This window comes from Lynx canadensis, chromosome B2, assembly GCF_007474595.2.
Source record: "Lynx canadensis isolate LIC74 chromosome B2, mLynCan4.pri.v2, whole genome shotgun sequence".
NCBI lineage: Eukaryota > Metazoa > Chordata > Mammalia > Carnivora > Felidae > Lynx > Lynx canadensis.
Genome location: NC_044307.1, coordinates 3,244,030 through 3,262,032, shown reverse-complemented (window position 1 = coordinate 3,262,032; position 18,003 = coordinate 3,244,030).

Here is an 18,003-nt window from a genome sequence, read left to right as displayed (position 1 = left end):
TAAACTTTCCCAAGGTCACCAGCTGATAAACTGGGCTGGGGGGTTAGGATTTTTAGCCGTCTGGTCTGAAATCTAGTGTCTGCCTTACCCACGCTTCTAAGCTATCCCTTTCCCTGAGGGTCTCAGGAGGCTGGTTCCTTCTTCTCCTTCCGGTATTGGATCTAAGAGGCCTTCCAAGACCCCCCCCCCCACACATACCCCTCTCTTTAAAACTCCGACGTTTCCTTGTTTTGTTACCTCCAAGAACCGTGAGAGTTTGAAATTACTCTGTATCCTTTTCACTTGTATATGTAGCTACTTCTCCCCACAAGACTTGAGGAAGCGAGAGCTGGTCCCTCCAGGACTGCGACATACAGCGAATGAAAATATGAAATGCCTAATTAAATTGCAACTTCGGATCATTTATTAGTATATCTCATGCGATATTTGGAACATGCTTATATTTTTAAAAATAATCATTCATCTGGGGGCGCCCGGGGGGCTCCCTCGGCTAAGCGAAGAGTCTTGCTTTTTCGGCTCAGGTCCTGAACTTGGCAGCTTGTGAGTCCGAGCCCCGCGTCGGGCTCTTGTCTGACCGTGTGAAGCCTGTTTGGGATTCGCTCTCTCCCTTTCTCTCTGCCCCTCCCCTGCGCACTCTCTCCGTCTCCCTCTCAAAACAAATAAATAAACCTAAAAAAATTAACCAAAGAAATAAAAAAATGATTCATCCATTCGGAATTCACCTGTAATGTTTTGTCTGGCAACCCTATCTCCTTCACGGTCAGCCTGACATCTGTGGGGTCTTGGCATACAGTGGCCATTAAATGTCCATTCAATGTGGAAATATAGTAAGTGTTTCTATGGTTGCAGCTCAGGAAATCGATGGAACTCTCTGACCTGGGTGCAGGGATTGGTCTACTTACAGATTTGCGGGGAGAATGTCCACAGAGAGTTGCAGATGAACAATCGAGTTGCAATGTCCACAGATAGTTGCAGAAATCGGTGATTTCTTACTGTTGCCCGTCCCCAGGTGGTCACTATCTTCACCCATCGCTTTGGGTGCTGCCGCACCTCAGTGCCATCGTGTGTCTCTGCTCGTCTGGAAGATCTTCCCTTAGAACCTTCTAAGACTTGTTGATCCCCCAGCAATTCCTCTCCACACACCTAACTGCCTTCTCAGTACGGGACGGCGTAGAGCGACAGTGTGTTTTCTGGAAAGGGTCCGAGGACATGACCATTCTTTATGGACGCACCGCTCGTGCGTCTTTTCCCTTTTCATTCCAGGCTTCTGGCTCCTCGTTTTTCTCATCTTCAAACTATTATCCACCTGTCAGATTTGGGAGGCAATAAGTGAACTAATGAATATGAGATCATTTGTAGGCTCTCAAAGGCAAGACAAATGCCACTAACCGATACTGCTTAATGTGGGACTCTCACACTGCGAGTGGACACCTGAGAGTGAGAGTCCCACACTCAAGAAGACACCAAGTGCAGAACAGAGTCTGGGGTACGGCAGGACCAGTGGGTTTTGGAGCCGAAATGCCAGGATACCGGCCCATGAACATCTATAGCCACAAAATAAGCATATCCCTGTAGCCAGCAGAGAAGATGGTGAGAGGAACTGTGTTGGGAACAGGCCTCTGAGGCTCCCTGGATTTGGTTCCCGGCTGTGATGGGGTGTATGGAACGAACGAGAAGCCCAGGTGCCTGCTTCCCTGATGCTGGCGCCTGTTGCTGAGTCAGGAACCGTGTCCGTGCCTTTAGAGGACTCACATGCTTTCCTGGAAGGGAAGCATTACGTGAGCAATCACGGAATCATTTGATGGCATCGTTCGTGTGTGCTGAAAAGAACCAGATGGGACTATGAGGACAGAACCCGTCACCTAGGGGTTTGGGAGAAACATCCCAGAGACGGGGGCATGAAAGCCATGAATCGAAGCAGACCCACAGGGGCCTGAGTATTTAACATATTCTGACCATCATCTGACTGATAATGATGAGAATCGTTCTCCTCTTGAGAAACCTTCGTTGCCCGGTGGACTGGGGAGACCCCGGGCCCTGACCCAGAGGAGTCCCCAGAGGTGCTTAGTCTTGTCACGAGAAGGAATTCCAGGACAGACACGCAGCAGATGAGCGAGGCAGTGGGAAAGTTTATTAAAGTGAAAAGTACCCTTGAGACATGAGAGCAAGAGAGAGGCAGAGACAGAGACAGACAGAGAATGAGAGCTGTGCCTTTGGGGTTGGGTTTCTTTTATTGCCGGATGTTAACTAGGGGACAGAACATTCATTACTTGGGGCGCGAAGCGTGGCTGGTCTCCCACTTTTCCTCCTCTCTTGCTCAGGGCTTCCTGTCATGGCCCGGCCCTCTTGGGCCCATCTGGTATGATGGGGCTTCTCGGGGAGTGAGGGCCTGACAGGCCTCTGACCCTCCCTGCGGCTGGGCACGGCCTCCTCCGTGCTGGCCTCCGGGCATCCCCTCAGAGCCTAACTAACTGCCTGCTCTCCAGGGGTTACAAAATTGTGAATTAATTATTTTGACTTAGTGATACCTGGGCGAGGAGAAAAAGACCCAGAAGTTCTCATGGCTACAGAGTATCGGCACATTTTCTGAAGAGATTTGTTATAGATCATCAATACTGACTTTTTTCAGTCTCACATAAGGCAAATATTTTCTAGTTTGTCCTTTGTGTTCTGTCCTTGTTTGTTAGTATGTGTCAAAACATTTTAAATACGTGCGTTTTAATGTTTCTTCTTTGTGTTTTTTCATCAGATTTAGAATGAAATTCAGAAACACAAATGAAATAATTTTCTAAATTTTTCCATTTTAGAATGGAATGAAAATTTTCATTCATGAAATTTCATTCAATGAAAATTTTCATTTTTCAATGAAGAAATCATGCTTAATCCCAATCAAAATTGCACCAGCATTCTTCTCGAAACTAGAACAAGCAATCCTAAAATTCATTTGGAACCACAAAAGGCCCCGAATAGCCAAAGGAATTTTGAAGAAGAAGACCAAAGCAGGAGGCATCACAATCCCAGACTTTAGCCTCTACTACAAAGCTGTCATCATCAAGACAGCATGGTATTGGCACAAAAACAGACTCATAGACCAATGGAATAGAATAGAAACCCCAGAACTAGACCCACAAACGTATGGCCAACTCATCTTTGACAAAGCAGGAAAGAACATCCAATGGAAAAAAGACAGTCTCTTTAACAAATGGTGCTGGGAGAACTGGACAGCAACATGCAGAAGGTTGAAACTAGACCACTTTCTCACACCATTCACAAAAATAAACTCAAAATGGATAAAGGACCTGTATGTGAGACAGGAAACCATCAAAACCTTAGAGGAGAAAGCAGGAAAAGACCTCTCTGACCTCAGCCGTAGCAATCTCTTACTCGACACATCCCCAAAGGCAAGGGAATTAAAAGCAAAAGTGAACTACTGGGACCTTATGAAGATAAAAAGCTTCTGCACAGCAAAGGAAACAACCAACAAAACTAAAAGGCAACCAACGGAATGGGAAAAGATATTTGCAAATGACATATCGGACAAAGGGCTAGTATCCAAAATCTATAAAGAGCTCACCAAACTCCACACCCAAAAAACAAATAACCCAGTGAAGAAATGGGCAGAAAACATGAATAGATACTTCTCTAAAGAAGACATCCGGATGGCCAACAGGCACATGAAAAGATGTTCAGCGTCGCTCCTTATCAGGGAAATACAAATCAAAACCACACTCAGGTATCACCTCACGCCAGTCAGAGTGGCCAAAATGAACAAATCAGGAGACTATAGATGCTGGAGAGGATGTGGAGAAACGGGAACCCTCTTGCACTGTTGGTGGGAATGCAAATTGGTGCAGCCGCTCTGGAAAGCAGTGTGGAGGTTCCTCAGAAAATTAAAAATAGACCTACCCTATGACCCAGCAATAGCACTGCTAGGAATTTATCCAAGGGATACAGGAGTACTGATGCATAGGGGCACTTGTACCCCAATGTTCATAGCAGCACTCTCAACAATAGCCAAATTATGGAAAGAGCCTAAATGTCCATCAACTGATGAATGGATAAAGAAATTGTGGTTTATATACACAATGGAATACTACGTGGCAATGAGAAAAAATGAAATAGGGCCTTTTGTAGCAACGTGGATGGAACTGGAGAGTGTGATGCTAAGTGAAATAAGCCATACAGAGAAAGACAGATACCATATGGTTTCACTCTTATGTGGATCCTGAGAAACTTAGCAGGAACCCATGGGGGAGGGGAAGGAACAAAAAAAAAAAAAGAGGTTAGAGTGGGAGAGAGCCAAAGCACAAGAGACTGTTAAAAACTGAGAACAAACTGAGGGTTGATGGGGGGTGGGAGGGAGGGGACGGTGGGTGATGGGTATTGAAGAGGGCACCTTTTGGGATGAGCACTGGGTGTTGTATGGAAACCAATTTGACAATAAATTTCATATATAAAATAAAAAAAATAAAGTTATCGTAAAGATAAAAAAAATAAATTAAAAAAAAAGTGTAAAAAAAAAAAAAGAAATCATGCTAACTACGGTTATACACTTCCAATCTTCCCCACTCACCATTAAGTTTCTCCTTATGGGCCACCTGCCCGGCTCAGTCAGAAGAGCGGGCAACTCTTGCTCTTGGGGCTATAAGTTCGAACCCCACACTGGATGTAGAGATTACCCAAATAAATAACATCTTCAAAAAAAAAAAAGTTACTTCAGGACCCCTGGGTGGCTCAGTCGGTTGGGCATGCAACTTCGGCTCGGGTCATGGTCTCCTGGTGCGTGGGTTCAATCCCTCCATCCGGCTCTGTGCTGACAGTTCAGAGCCTGGAGCCTGTTTCGGATTCTGTGTTTCCCTGTCTCTGCCCCCGCCCCCCCCCCCCGCTTGCCCTCTGCCTCCCTCTCAAAAATAAACATTAAAAGGTAATTCATTCATTAATTAAAAAGTTACTTCTTGCACAAAATAGGTGCCAAGTAAAATTTTGAACTGTGGGCTGCACCTCCAAATCACCATCCACAAATTCTGGAGTCTCACATAGGCTGGTGAATGTCCTGCCTTATTTCGATTGGTTTGTTTAATGGAAATCCATGCAAATGAGATATCAGTTGAGATGAGTGTGGCAGGGCGTGGGTAAAAGGTGTGATCTTGCCCGTCCTGATAAAAAGGCAGCATTAAACCGCAGGCCTTCACGTGCACAGTCTTTAGGGTTGGAGGCCTGAAAAGAGCTCCTCGGTGTAAGGGGTGAGTTTTACTTCTCGCACTCTTTCTATACTTGATTAGAAATCACTTTGATGAGGGATATGTGTTTGCTATTGGGGGTATTTGTTTAAAAAGTAAATACATAAACAGAGTAAGTAGACAGTGTGGAAGACAGAGGAATGGTCTCACACCATTCCTTCTTTAATAGAATTCTTCTACCCCTTCAGCCCCCAGCAAATTTTAGAGAAAACATTCATGAGGACTCTAAGGGGAGTCTCCTTAAACATTGAAAGGGCTCTGCCGTGTACTGGAAGCACTTAAAGTTATGCTGAGTGTTCTTTGTTGGACGTGGGCTAAAATGAAAGGTCACAGAAACATGGGCCATGTTTCACGAAACTCAAAATCTTAGGAGGCCGTGAGACGGTAAACAAAAAGGGGACTAAAGAATGCAAATTCCATGCAGAAATAAGTGTTACTTGTGGGCTCTTTGCCAAAGCATTTTTTTTTTATGGATTATACATCCTGTCTTGGCTCACTGATCAATCATACTTCACTTGCAGCCTCCAGTCAGCTTGTTTTCACTCCTAAATGTTGCTCAAAGGAGTGAAAGAATCCTGGATAGTGATGGAACACTCCGTCTTTTTTGATGGCGTGATCCTCACTGCCGGGTGCGTTCCTCGGTACAACGATACGTTTGGTCTTCATCCACCGTTCCTGTAACTGCTTCAGAGCCATAAAGGTGAACTGGGTGTCTTGTTGTTAATGAAGGTGACTTTTGGATCCCAACTTAGGGCGGGGCTGGTAGCCAGGAGGACCGACCCTGTGATCAGAGGGGCTCAGTCCCAGACCCCTGGGGAGCGGGGAGGGGCTGTAAGTTGAACCAGCCAGCGGCCAATGACTTAGTCAATCAGGACTGTGCGACTAAGACCGCCATAAAAACCCAACAGCGCTGGGTCTGAAACTCTTCCAGGTTGGTGAACACGTGGAGATGTGGGCCGTGCCGTGTGACTTGATTGCTTCTTGCCCTTTGTCCATACCTCGCGCTTCTGGCTGGTGATTCATATCCTTTCTCACATCCTTTAGCGAACTGGTAAGCCTGTTTCCCTCAGTTGTGGGAGTCGTTCTAGCAAATTAAAGGAGGAGGAGGTCCTGGGAGCCTGCGATCTGTAGCCAGGCAGTCAGAAGCACAGGTAACCCCCTGGGGCTTACTACTGGCAGCTGCAGCGAGGGCTGGGGGCAGTCTTATAGGACCGAGCCCTTGACCCGTGGGATCTGATGCTGTCTCCCCATAGATGTTGTCAGAATTGAGTGAGTTCTTGGACACCAGCTTGTGGTTGGGGGCCACCCCCCCCCCCACACGGGAATCGGGTCCAAGAACTTAAAAGATCTGGTGTCAGTAGAGTCTCCGTTCCCCAGCATCCATGGCTAAGCTCCAGAAAGCGCTGACCTGTCTCTGTTTTCGGGGACGTTGAGGAGCCCCACTGTGGCGTGTGAACACAGTGTGTGCCCGGGAAACCCTGCCTCCTTGGTGATGGTGACCAGCAGGTGGCCTGCGCGGGAGTTACGCCTCGTCAGCGTGTGCGTCTGAGCATCTTTCCTACACGCCCACCCACTAACAGGGTCCCACAGGGGCCCTGGCAAGTTTGGGGACGATTATGCCAACGCCCCTGCTGTAAACGTCCTCGTCCTTCCGGACACCACGTGCTCGTAGCTACTCGGGCCGCTGAGTCACGGATCCGAAACGTGTCCGAGTTTCAGTGTGGCTGTTGCCATCCTTCCCACGCCCTCAGTGCCCAGGGCCGCCTGTCGCTTTCCTACCTGCCGTCACACAGTGCTGGTGTCTCTACGGTTAGGCACTCACCTTGGTTACGGTTGCTGTATAGTGTCACCACGCTGTGACTCGCACTTGAACACCCGACACGCCAACCGAGTTTGAGTCCCCTTGTATCACATGCATGGTCCATTTGGAAACTCGCTTTTGTAAAGTGCCTTTTCGGGTCGTGACTATTCTGTTTTAAGTTTATTTATTATTTGTTTATTTTGAGACAGAGAGAGGGAGAGGCCGTGTGACCAGGGAGAGGGGCCAAGAGACCGGGGGAGACGGAATCCCAGGCAGGCTCCGCGCTGTCTGCATGGAGCCCAACGCGGGGCTTGAACCCACAAACCGTGAGATCATTAACCTGAGCCGAAATCAAGAGTCGGTCACTTACCCGACTGAGTCACCTGGTGCCCCAAGTCTTGACTGTTTTGCGAAGGTGGGGTTATCTTCCTTTATTTGGTTAGGGAGTGTTTTTGATATTTTTTTGGCCGGTGAGCGTCTTGCCACTGTGTTTTTCCGTTTCCGCTCTGTCAGTGGTTTTTTTTTTTATTATTTTTTTTTATCACAATTTTAATAGACACCGGTTTTCCGTCTTCCGACTCACGGTGATTGCGTTCTCTCCCCTCTAACAGTCCTCCCCTCCGCAATGAGCCTCCAATTTTCCCCCGGGGGGACGTCTCATGCCCCGTTTTTTCATTTCACGCTCCATATACATTGCATTGTGAGCTGAAATTTCTAAGGTGACACAGAGGGGTCGTTGTCAAACTTGTTCTCTCTTCTTGCCCGATGAGCCCAGCCCTCTTTGCTGACAAAGCTGTCCCACCCCCCTTTCGGCAGCGCTCACTGTGTCTTTCGTTGAGTTTCCATACGAGTTTCTGCCGTTTTTGAAACCTTCCTGTCGTTCTAGTCATTCTCTGAGGAGGAGTTCCAGGTGGCTATGACTAGGTTGGCCTCACAGAGCACGTGATATTTTTTGTGCAATTCCTTTTGCTTTTTTTCATTTTGTGTTGGTCTTGAGGTCTCTGGACCCTGCTCATGTCCACATCGACTTACCTTTTCTTCTCAGTTGCCAAAAAAGGCAAAGGCTGCTATGTTGGTAGAAATACAGTTGATCCCGCCGGTTAAACTGAGGAGAAAGGAAAGGACCCCTTTAAAATATCATCTTTCGGTCTGTGACCATAACATGTGAGGAAATACAATTGGCGTTTGCCCGTGTTTTGAGTCTAGTAACCTCTTCCAATGCATTGGTTCCAATATTCTCTCTGGTGTCCCGTATGTATTATGCGTATCTTACAGCCTCACTTGGCAACGAGACAATTGTCACTTGTCATTGACACGATGGTAAATCTTTCCTCCTTTTTTCCACAGGTACCGCGGCGGCAAAACTCGGAGCGGCCTCGACTGACGCGCCCCTTTCACCCGAAGTCCCTACTTCAAGGTCCCTGCTTGACGTCCTCTGCCTCACTTGTCCTTTGGACATTAGGAGAGGGAGAACCCGGATGGCTCTTCCACCTGTCCTCGATGGCTTGACATCAGCCGCATCCAAAGCATCTGGACCAGCGTGATCCCGGGGAGGCCGGGGGCTAAGATCCCAGCGCGGGGGATGCTGGCAATGAGCGGGGTCTCCCGTGTGCCGCCTGTGGATGCTGGAGGTGATCACCCCATCCCAGCTCCCTAAAAGGGAGAGGCAGCTTCCAACGCTTTCGCCCGGGAGGGGAGGGATCGCTGTTCTAACTTGAAGGGCTGGGTGGATTTTGAGAGAAGCTGCAGGTTAAATATCTGAGGCCGCTGCAACTTACACGTCGCCTCTGCTGACGGCTCGTGGCATCGTAGCTCGCCACGTCTCCCTGTGTTAAGACCAGGTCAGTCACCGAAACACGCGAGTGCAGCCGTAGCCAACCCCGGGGCAGCTCAGATGATCACGTCACCCTCCTCGCAAGTCCGCCCCCCTCTCTGGACTGGGACCTTGCAGCCCGAGAGGGGGCTGGGAAATGAGAGATACTGGTGACCCGGCCACAGCGTGCGAGCCTGGTGGGCGTGTTAGTACCCGATGTTCTCGGTCTTTGTTCCTAGTTTCAGCGTCTGCTTCAGGGAGTCGGGTCGATTCGGCAGAACCGGAAAATGTTTCTGCAAAAAAGCATTAATCCAACAAGAAGCTCTTCGCCCGAACGTCTGTTCCAACCCCTTGTAAAGGCCCTTCAACGTATAATAAACCTTCAGTTGAGTTCAAGTCTTAAAAATCTTGTGTTGTGACGCACATGAAACTGAACAGGATTTAACACGAAACGAGGGCTTCGGACAGAGACTGTGAAGCTATTTGAGCTGCCTTTTAATAACCTCTGCGGCCGTTACTGCCTGCAGGACCTTGAGCTCTTTGCCACCACCTCTGTCTTTCAGGTTCGTCCTCTGTAAATGGGGGGGAAAGTAGAAAAGCCCTTTTCAGAATTAAACATGTTAGTATCTGTAAAGTTATTAGTACAGGAACCGGAGCCAATGATAGATTGTTTACATGCTGTTTTACTCCTATTATTAGTGTCATTATCAAACTGTTTTCTACGTTGCTTGAGTCTATTACCTCTTTATTGTGAAGGCGTCTGGATCCGGCTACAGTCAGCGATCGTTGGAGCCTCTGGCGTGGGTTCATCCAGATGCGCCCACCACAGACATTCATCTCAGCTCCTCGTGGCCCCGGGTCCGCTGGTCACCTCTGGTCCCCTCCGCTAGGCGGTTCCAGTGGGAGGGACGGCAGAGTGGGCTGTGGGAGTTTGCAATGTGCCTACATACCATCAAGGACCTTTCCTGGTGTCTTCAGACCTGGGTTCTCCCCGGGGGGAGGGCATGAGGTCACCACTAGCACAGAAACCGGGACTGTTCGCCGCGTGACCCCCCAACATGCGGTAAGTAGATATTGTTCTGGACTTTGATCTGAGAAATTTCACTTTTCAATGCCTTTGATGGTTTCCCCTTATTCACCTTCACAAACACATCTACCTCAGATCCTCTGTATCTACTCTTTCCGCCTGCAATCCCAGCAGAGGGTGGGAACATTCAAGCCATGGAGATGTGTGCCAAAGAAACTACAGGTGTTGCAATTTGACCATGGTCCTGTCCAGGAGATGGTGTCATCTCTGTCCAAAAAGAAAAGCATATTGATATTGACGAAAATGCTGGATCATACACTCCCAGTTTTCTCTGATATCGTCAAGAGTTTATAAGGTTGAGAAAATGATCAAATCTTTTTCTTTCTTTCTCTCTCTCTTTCTTTCTTTCTTCCTTTCTTTCTTCTTTCTTCTTTCTTTCAGAGAGAGAGAGAGAGAGAGAGAGCAAGCATGAGCAGGGGAGGGGCAGCGGGAGGTTGAGAGAGAGGGAGACAGAGAGAGAGAGAGAACCCCAAGGTGGGGGGCAACGCAGGGCTTGATCTCACAACCGTGAGATCATGGCCATGAGACCACGACCTGAGCTTAAATCAAGAGTCAGATGCTTAACCAACTGAGGCACCCAGGCGCGTCTCTAATTTGTTTTTCTGATAAGGAAGACTTCAGATTAGAACTGCAAAAATAAATCAGTGATTTAAAAACCTGACTTAATTCTAAATACTAGGTTTTGCTCAACGTGGAGCTGAACCAGACCCCAGAAGCCACAGTTCAAGGGTGGGTTTGTTTCTTTCTTTGGCATCTTTCCAAGAGGTAGCATTCGGCTGCTTCCGGATGCTACCATGAATGTACTGCTGAAAAGCAAGCCGATAAGGGTAGGACCTGAGAAGGAGCGAGGGGGAAAGGAAGGGGGCGGCCAGAACCTTATAGAACAAGGACCCTGCCCTATAGACAGTGGCCGTTCACTTTCAAATGTCCCCTCTCTGCAGAGACAGCTTTCCTACTATTCTCCCTTTCTCATCTTATGGTCTAATAAACTTTTGTCTGCTGCTCATTTTGATGGAGTTTTGGGGTGACAGTGGGGTGGTCCGGAGCCGATGGCCAAGAAAGAATTCTTGAAGACGTCTTTGGTGCAAAAAAAAAGGTGATATTAGTAAAGCATGGGGACGGGCTGGAAGAGCTTCACGGGGTCGTGACGGGTAACTCATTATATACCCTCAAGTTGGGAGGGGGTCAGGGATAGAGTAAGTCTCTAAGGAATTTTGGAAGCAAGGTTTCCGGGACCTTGAGGGGCTGGTGTTGTAAGAAAAACACCATTTATTACCACTTAGTAAAACCCCAGTCGTGAGACCCTTCAGATGTATATCAGGGGGCCATGTGCTTAGAGTATGATTGCCAGCATATACTTGGGGCAGTTGAGATCAAGGAAGTTTCCAATGGAATTTTTACATGTTAAAGCAGACTCACAGGAGGATAATGTTGAGCCAAGGTTCTCTTTTGCCCCCAGCAAAGTGCCATCATGGAGGCAGCTGAACTCCCAGAGGGAGGTCACTCTACCAGTTTCAAGGAATGTTAATGGGCTGTAGGCAGTAAGGGAATTTAATTTTTCATTTGCCTTAGTTTCCCCCATCACCGTGGCCAGCCCTGAAACCCCTTTCCTTCATTCTTGGGCGGCCAGGAGTGTCCGAGGAACATCACATATGCCGACCTGCAGGCGGGGGTGCTGTAACCTGTACTTGGCCCTCAGCTGGCCCCGCGCTCCCTCATCAATTTTGTTTCCCCCTTTTCATTCTTCGAAGCGGCGAGACCACAAATCCCGGGCACTGAGGTAAAGAATCCCACAAGAACATCGTTTCCATATGTGAACTAGAGTTCTTGTCCCTTATTTGTGGGCTTTTCAAATTGAATTTAAAAAGGTGTATTACAGACTTGTTCTATCCTATGATATTTTTACTATGACTGAAAAATGACATTTTTACTTGTTTAAAACAACTTTATTAAAGCGTTATTGGCATGTGACAAACTGCAGATATTTATTTGTTTTAATTTTTTTAAATGTTTTATCTCACGTTTGAGAGACAGAGAGAGAGAGCAAGCAGGGGAGGGGCAGAGAGAGTGGGAGACACAGAATCTGAAGCAGGCTCCAGGCTCTGAGCTGTCAGCACGCAGGGCTCGAACCCATGAACCTTGAGATCATGACCTGAGCCGAAGTCGGAAGCTCAACCGAGCCACCCAGACCCCCCACACTGCACATATTTAAAGCATACATTTAATGAGCTTTGATAGATGTATACACATGAAACCATTACCGCCATCAAGATAGTGAACTTCCCCCCTCACCCCTAAAGTCTCCTTGTCCCCTTCTAGAATACTGTTCTCCTGCCCCCTCTGACTCCATCTCCAAGGGACCTGATGGGTCTCCATTTGTAAGGATGTCTCACTCTCTGTCCCAGGAAGAGAACTCTCAGCCATGAAAAAGGTGCTGACTTAAATCTGCATAACGACCTTACCCTCCTTTACAGTTTTTCCTGGGAACCTCGCCTCACTGGCCTTCCTAACCTCCAACTGCTTTCTTCTGTCTTGAGCTGAAGATGATATTTAAGGTGGTGCCATTTCAGGGAGTTTCGCTCAGTTTTCCTGGGCCTGTCCCATGCATACATGAGGTAGACATATTATTAAGCTTCTGTTTTCCTCTTGTGAATCTGCCTTTTGTTACAGGTGGGGTCTCAGCCACAGCACCTAGGAGGGCAGAGGGGAAACTGTTTTTCATCCGCTACGTAAGCTCCCCGATGAGAATGCAGGCTGGCAGGGGTCTGGACGGAAGCCCTGGGAGCCGCTAAGCCGACGCTGCGGCTAAGTCTTTCCCGGAGCTGAGCATTTACTATCCTGAGATAATAAACGTGTATTATTTATAGACACTAAGCTCGTGGTGTCACACAAAATTCCACCAAGTAAATTCTAAAGATCTTGTCGGTGTTACTCAACGATTCCTAAATCGGATTCATAAATCCAGTCTAGCAGACAGAAGTTCTAGGACTTCCAAGGAGCTACACAGAGTGAAAGGCTCTTATAGGCAGAAAGCGGGGAGAAGAAGGAAGTTCTATCAGAAGAGCAGGTTGGTTATTGCCCAGGTTACTTTCCTTTGCAGAAAAGCCTGGGGTCTGTCAGGCAGATTACCCACCTACCTAGTGCTGACCGGGTGATTTCTGATGGGCCGGTTTACGATTCCATTCTCTGAGAGAGCTAGAACTGTAATTATCAGTTTGGTGATCCAAGGCTGAGGATAAACTCCATCTGGGGCCTATTGTCTTAACAAGGCTCATGTATCCCGCCCAGGCGCAGCAGGAAACTAACACTTTTGTTGGCCAACTGTTCATTCCTTTTCGTTGCCGAGTAGAATTCCACGACATGAATGTACCACACACGGAAGCTGTTGATCACTTTGGGGGAGGGTAGGTAAGGAATCTTTTATTTATTTATTTTTTTTATTTATTTTGAAAATCGTATTTAAGTTCTGGTTCGTTAACATACAGGGCAATGTCGGTCTCGGGAGTAGAATTCAGTGATTCATCGCTTGCATCCAACACCCAGGGCTGATTCCAACAGGTTCCCTCCTTAGTACCCATCACCCATCTAGCCCAGCCCCCACCCACCTCCCCTCATCAACCCTCAGTTTGTTCTCTGTCTTCAGAGTCTCCTATGGTTTGTTTCCTTCCCTCTTTTCTCTTTTCTCCCCTACCCCTCCCCCGTATGTTCATCTGTTTTGTTTCTTAAACTCCACATACGAGTAAAAATCATATGGTACTTGTTTATCCCTGATTGACTTCTTTCACTTATTAGCTATTTATCTATTGATGACCATTTCGACAATTTCTAGATTTGGGCTAATACAAATAGGGCTTCTACGAACATGTGTGTGCAGATCTTTGTACGGTGAAGGGTAGTGGAATATTCCGTCGCAGAATAGGCCACTTTGGCATATTGGTTGTTTTGAGTAAAGTTACTTGAGAAGCAGCTGGTTCGAGAAGAACACTGATGGGGGAGCGCGGGGCGAGCTGAGGGCCAAGTACAGGTTACAGCACCCCCGCCTGCAGGTGGGACATGTGTGATGTTCCTCGGACACTCCTGGCCGCCCAAGAATGAAGGAAAGGGGTTTCAGGGCTGGCCACGGTGATGGGGGAAACTAAGGCAAATGAAAAATTAAATTCCCCTACTGCCTACAGCCCATCAACAAGTCCTCGAAACCGGCAGAGTGACCTCCTCTAGGAGCTCAGCTGCCTTGACGATGACACTTTGCTGGGGGCAAAGAGAGAACCTTAGCTTAATAGTATCCCAACCTTGAGGAGCCTGCAAGTCAATTTCCTTTATCTCAGCTGCCCCAAGATACATGCTGGCAATTGTACTCCAAGCTTATGGCCCCCTGATATGCATCTGAAGGGTCTTAAGACAAGTTTTATTAAATGGTAATAAATGGTGTTTCCTTAGCAACAGCTAGCCCCTCAAGGTCCTGGAACCCTTGCTTCCAAAATTCCTTTAGAGACTTACTCTATCCCTGACCCCCTCCCAACCTGCGGGTACATAATGAGTACCCTTCACGACCCCAGTGCAGCTCTTTCTGCCCTTGGGTCCTGTCCCCATGCTTTAATAAAATCACCTTTTTGCACCAAAGATGTCTCGAGAATTCTTTCTTGGCCTTCAGCTCCAGATCCCACAAATCCCTCACCACTCCGAAACTTCATCACTCTGACCCTCATTTTCCCCCCAGAAAGCAGGAAATAAATCTCCCATGTGAAAGATACCCTCCCTGTACCAGAAGGGCAGAAGACCCAGGGATGGGAATTTAGGGTCAAGGAGGCTGTATAGACAAATCTTGTGACTTCACGAATTTAACCACCCTAAACCCAAACTGTCTTGTCAATTCTTCACAGATGTATTGTTTGTCTACAAGGTATAAAAGCCGCCTGCTTTGCTCATGTCTTTGAGTCTCATGTTTTTATGGGGCCCCCGCACATATGAAACTAAATTTGTTTTTCTCCCGTTAATCTGTCTCATGTCAATTTAATTGTCAGACGAGACCAAGAAGCTAGAAGGAAAGAAGGAAAATCTTTCCATGCTTACAATGATCATATGTTTCATTTTCTTTTGAGTATGAACCTAGGGGTGCAATAGTTGAATCGTAGATTATATGATTAAATTTTTAAGACCCTGTCAAATTATTTTCCATTTTCGATTTATAGCACAAGTCTACGAGAGTTCTGGTTCCCTCGTGTCCTTCCCAACACTTTGCATGATTAATCTTTTTACCGTTAGCTTTTCAAATAGGTGTAGTGGTATTTGGTTGTGATTTTAATTTGCATTTCCCTGAGAGCTAATGATATGCAGTACCTTTTCCCTGTGGTTATTTGCAGCCCCATATTTTCTTATAAAGTATCTGTTCATCTCTTTTGCCCATTTAGTTAACTGAGTCCCTTATTCTCTCAGTGTTGAAATGTTGAGCATGCTTTAAATACAGTCCTTTATCAAATAAGTGAATTTGCAACGATTTGTCCCAGTTTGTGACTTGACTTTCTCCCAGTGGGATTCTCTTGTCTTTTGAAGAACAAAGTTTTTTCATGTTAAAGAAGCCTAATTTGTCAATTTGTTCCTTTTTGGATCATATTTCTGATGTCATGTCTACAACTCTTTGCCTAACCCAAGGTCACAAAACTTTCTCCTACATTTTCTTCTAGGAGTTTTGTAGTTTTTAGCTTTATGTTTAAGTCTGTGATACATTTTGAGGTAGTTTTTGCAAATTATGGACCCAAGTTGTCCATGTGTGTGTGTGTATGTGTGTGTGTGTGTGGATATTGAATTTTTCCATTTATTAAAAAAGATATCCTTTTTCTACCAGTTTGCCTTTGGGCCTCTTTTAAACAATAAATGAAATTTATTTAAATTTCAATTTCTGATTGTTGTCAGTATAGTAAAATACAGTTGAGTTTTGCATATTAACTTTGCGTCCTATAACCTTTCTGAACTCACTCATTAGTTCTAGTAGGTTTTTGAATTTTTTTTTTTTCAACGTTTATTTATTTTGGGGACAGAGAGAGACAGAGCATGAACGGGGGAGGGGCAGAGAGAGAGGGAGACACAGAATCGGAAACAGGCTCCAGGCTCTGAGCCATCAGCCCAGAGCCCGACGCGGGGCTCGAACTCACGGACCGCGAGATCGTGACCTGGCTGAAGTCGGACGCTTAACCGACTGCGCCACCCAGGCGCCCCTCTAGTAGGTTTTTGTAGATTCAGTACAAATGCTTCCTTTTCAATTTGGATGACTCTTTCTCTCTTTCTTTCTCTCCCTCCGCCTTTCTCCCTCTCTGTCTCTCTCTATCTTATTCTTTTTCCTTTTTCTTGATTTCACTGACTAGAATTTCTGATAAAACATTAAATAGAAGTAATGAGAGCAGACATAGCAATCTTATTCACAGTCTTAGCGAGAAACCATCATTCTTTTTAAGAATGTAGTTAGTTGAGTTTTTTGGTAGACGCCCTTTATCAGGGTGAAAACATCTGTTCCAGAGTTTGCTGAGAGGTTTTATCAGAGATGGATATTGTCAAATGAGTTTCTGCATCTATTGAGATGATCATATGTATTTTCGTTTTTAGTTTGTTAATGTAGTGTATTACACTGATTGATTTTCTTTTTTTTTTTTTTTTCAACGTTTATTCATTTTTGGGACAGAGAGAGACAGAGCATGAACGGGGGAGGGGCAGAGAGAGAGGGAGACACAGAATTGGAAACAGGCTCCAGGCTCTGAGGCGTCAGGCTGAGCCATCAGGCCAGAGCCTGACGCGGGGCTCGAACTCACGGACAGCAAGATCGTGACCTGGCTGAAGTCGGATGCTTAACCGACTGCGCCACCCAGGCGCCCCACTGATTGATTTTCTAATGTTCAACCAGCCTTACATTTTAGGGATAAACCGAGGGTGTTTGATCATGATGTATGATTCTTTTAATATATTAATCGATTTTAATTTCTAAAATTTCGCTTAGAATTTTTGCATCTATGTTCATGAAGGATATTGGTCAGTAGTTTTCTTTGTTTGTAATGTATTTGCCTCGTTTTAGCATCAAAATGATACCCCCCATCATAGAATGGGTTAGGATAGGTGTTTGCAAACATTTTCTTAAAGATGCCAAATAATAAGTATTTTAGGCTGTGCAGGCTGTAGGGTCTCTGTCACTCCTCTGCTGGTGAAGTGAAAAAGTAACCACAGATTCTACACAAATGAATGGTGTAGCTGTGCTCTAATAACACGCTATTACCAAAATCAGCTGAAGGGCTGGATTTAGTCTATAGACCACTGTTGGCCAACCCCTGAATTAGGAAGTTTTTCTCCCCGAATCTAACACTTATGAAAATGTAAAGACCATCATAAAAGAAGAACAAGTTTGGGGGACTACTGGATATCAACCCCTATCTTAAGCTATGGTAATAAGGGTGATTGGTATTGGGCTAAAAATATACCCACACGTATATAGTCACCCGATTTGCAACAATGTGCAAATGGTCTAAGGGTTGTCTTTTTAATAAACTGCATTGGGTCAATGATACGTCCATATGGAAACATCCATATGGAAAAGACCCTTACAAATCAATAAGTAAATGATAAATAACCCAATAAAAATGGTCAAATATATTAATAATCTCCACTAAATGGTATTCGATGTACAGTAAGCATATGAAAGGGTACATCACATCATTACTCATGAAGGAACTGAAAAAATAACAGAATAGCGCTGTACATCTTCCCAGAAGGACAAAAATTAACAAGCCTGACAAGATAAAGGCAAAAATATGAAGTAATTAAAATCATTTTATATTGCTCACAGGAGACTGAGTTGGTCTCTATTATCTATTTTGGAAAAATATTTGTCAGCGTTTCTGACAAGCGAACATATGACTACCTTATAAACTGTCGATTCTGCTCCTAATTATATGCCTGAAATGAATGGATGCATAAGTTCACCAAAATACATACACAAAAATATTCATAGAGCTTATATTCATAATACCCAAACAAACTAAAAGCCTCTGAAAAGTAACCAAGCGTATGAAATTTAAATTGT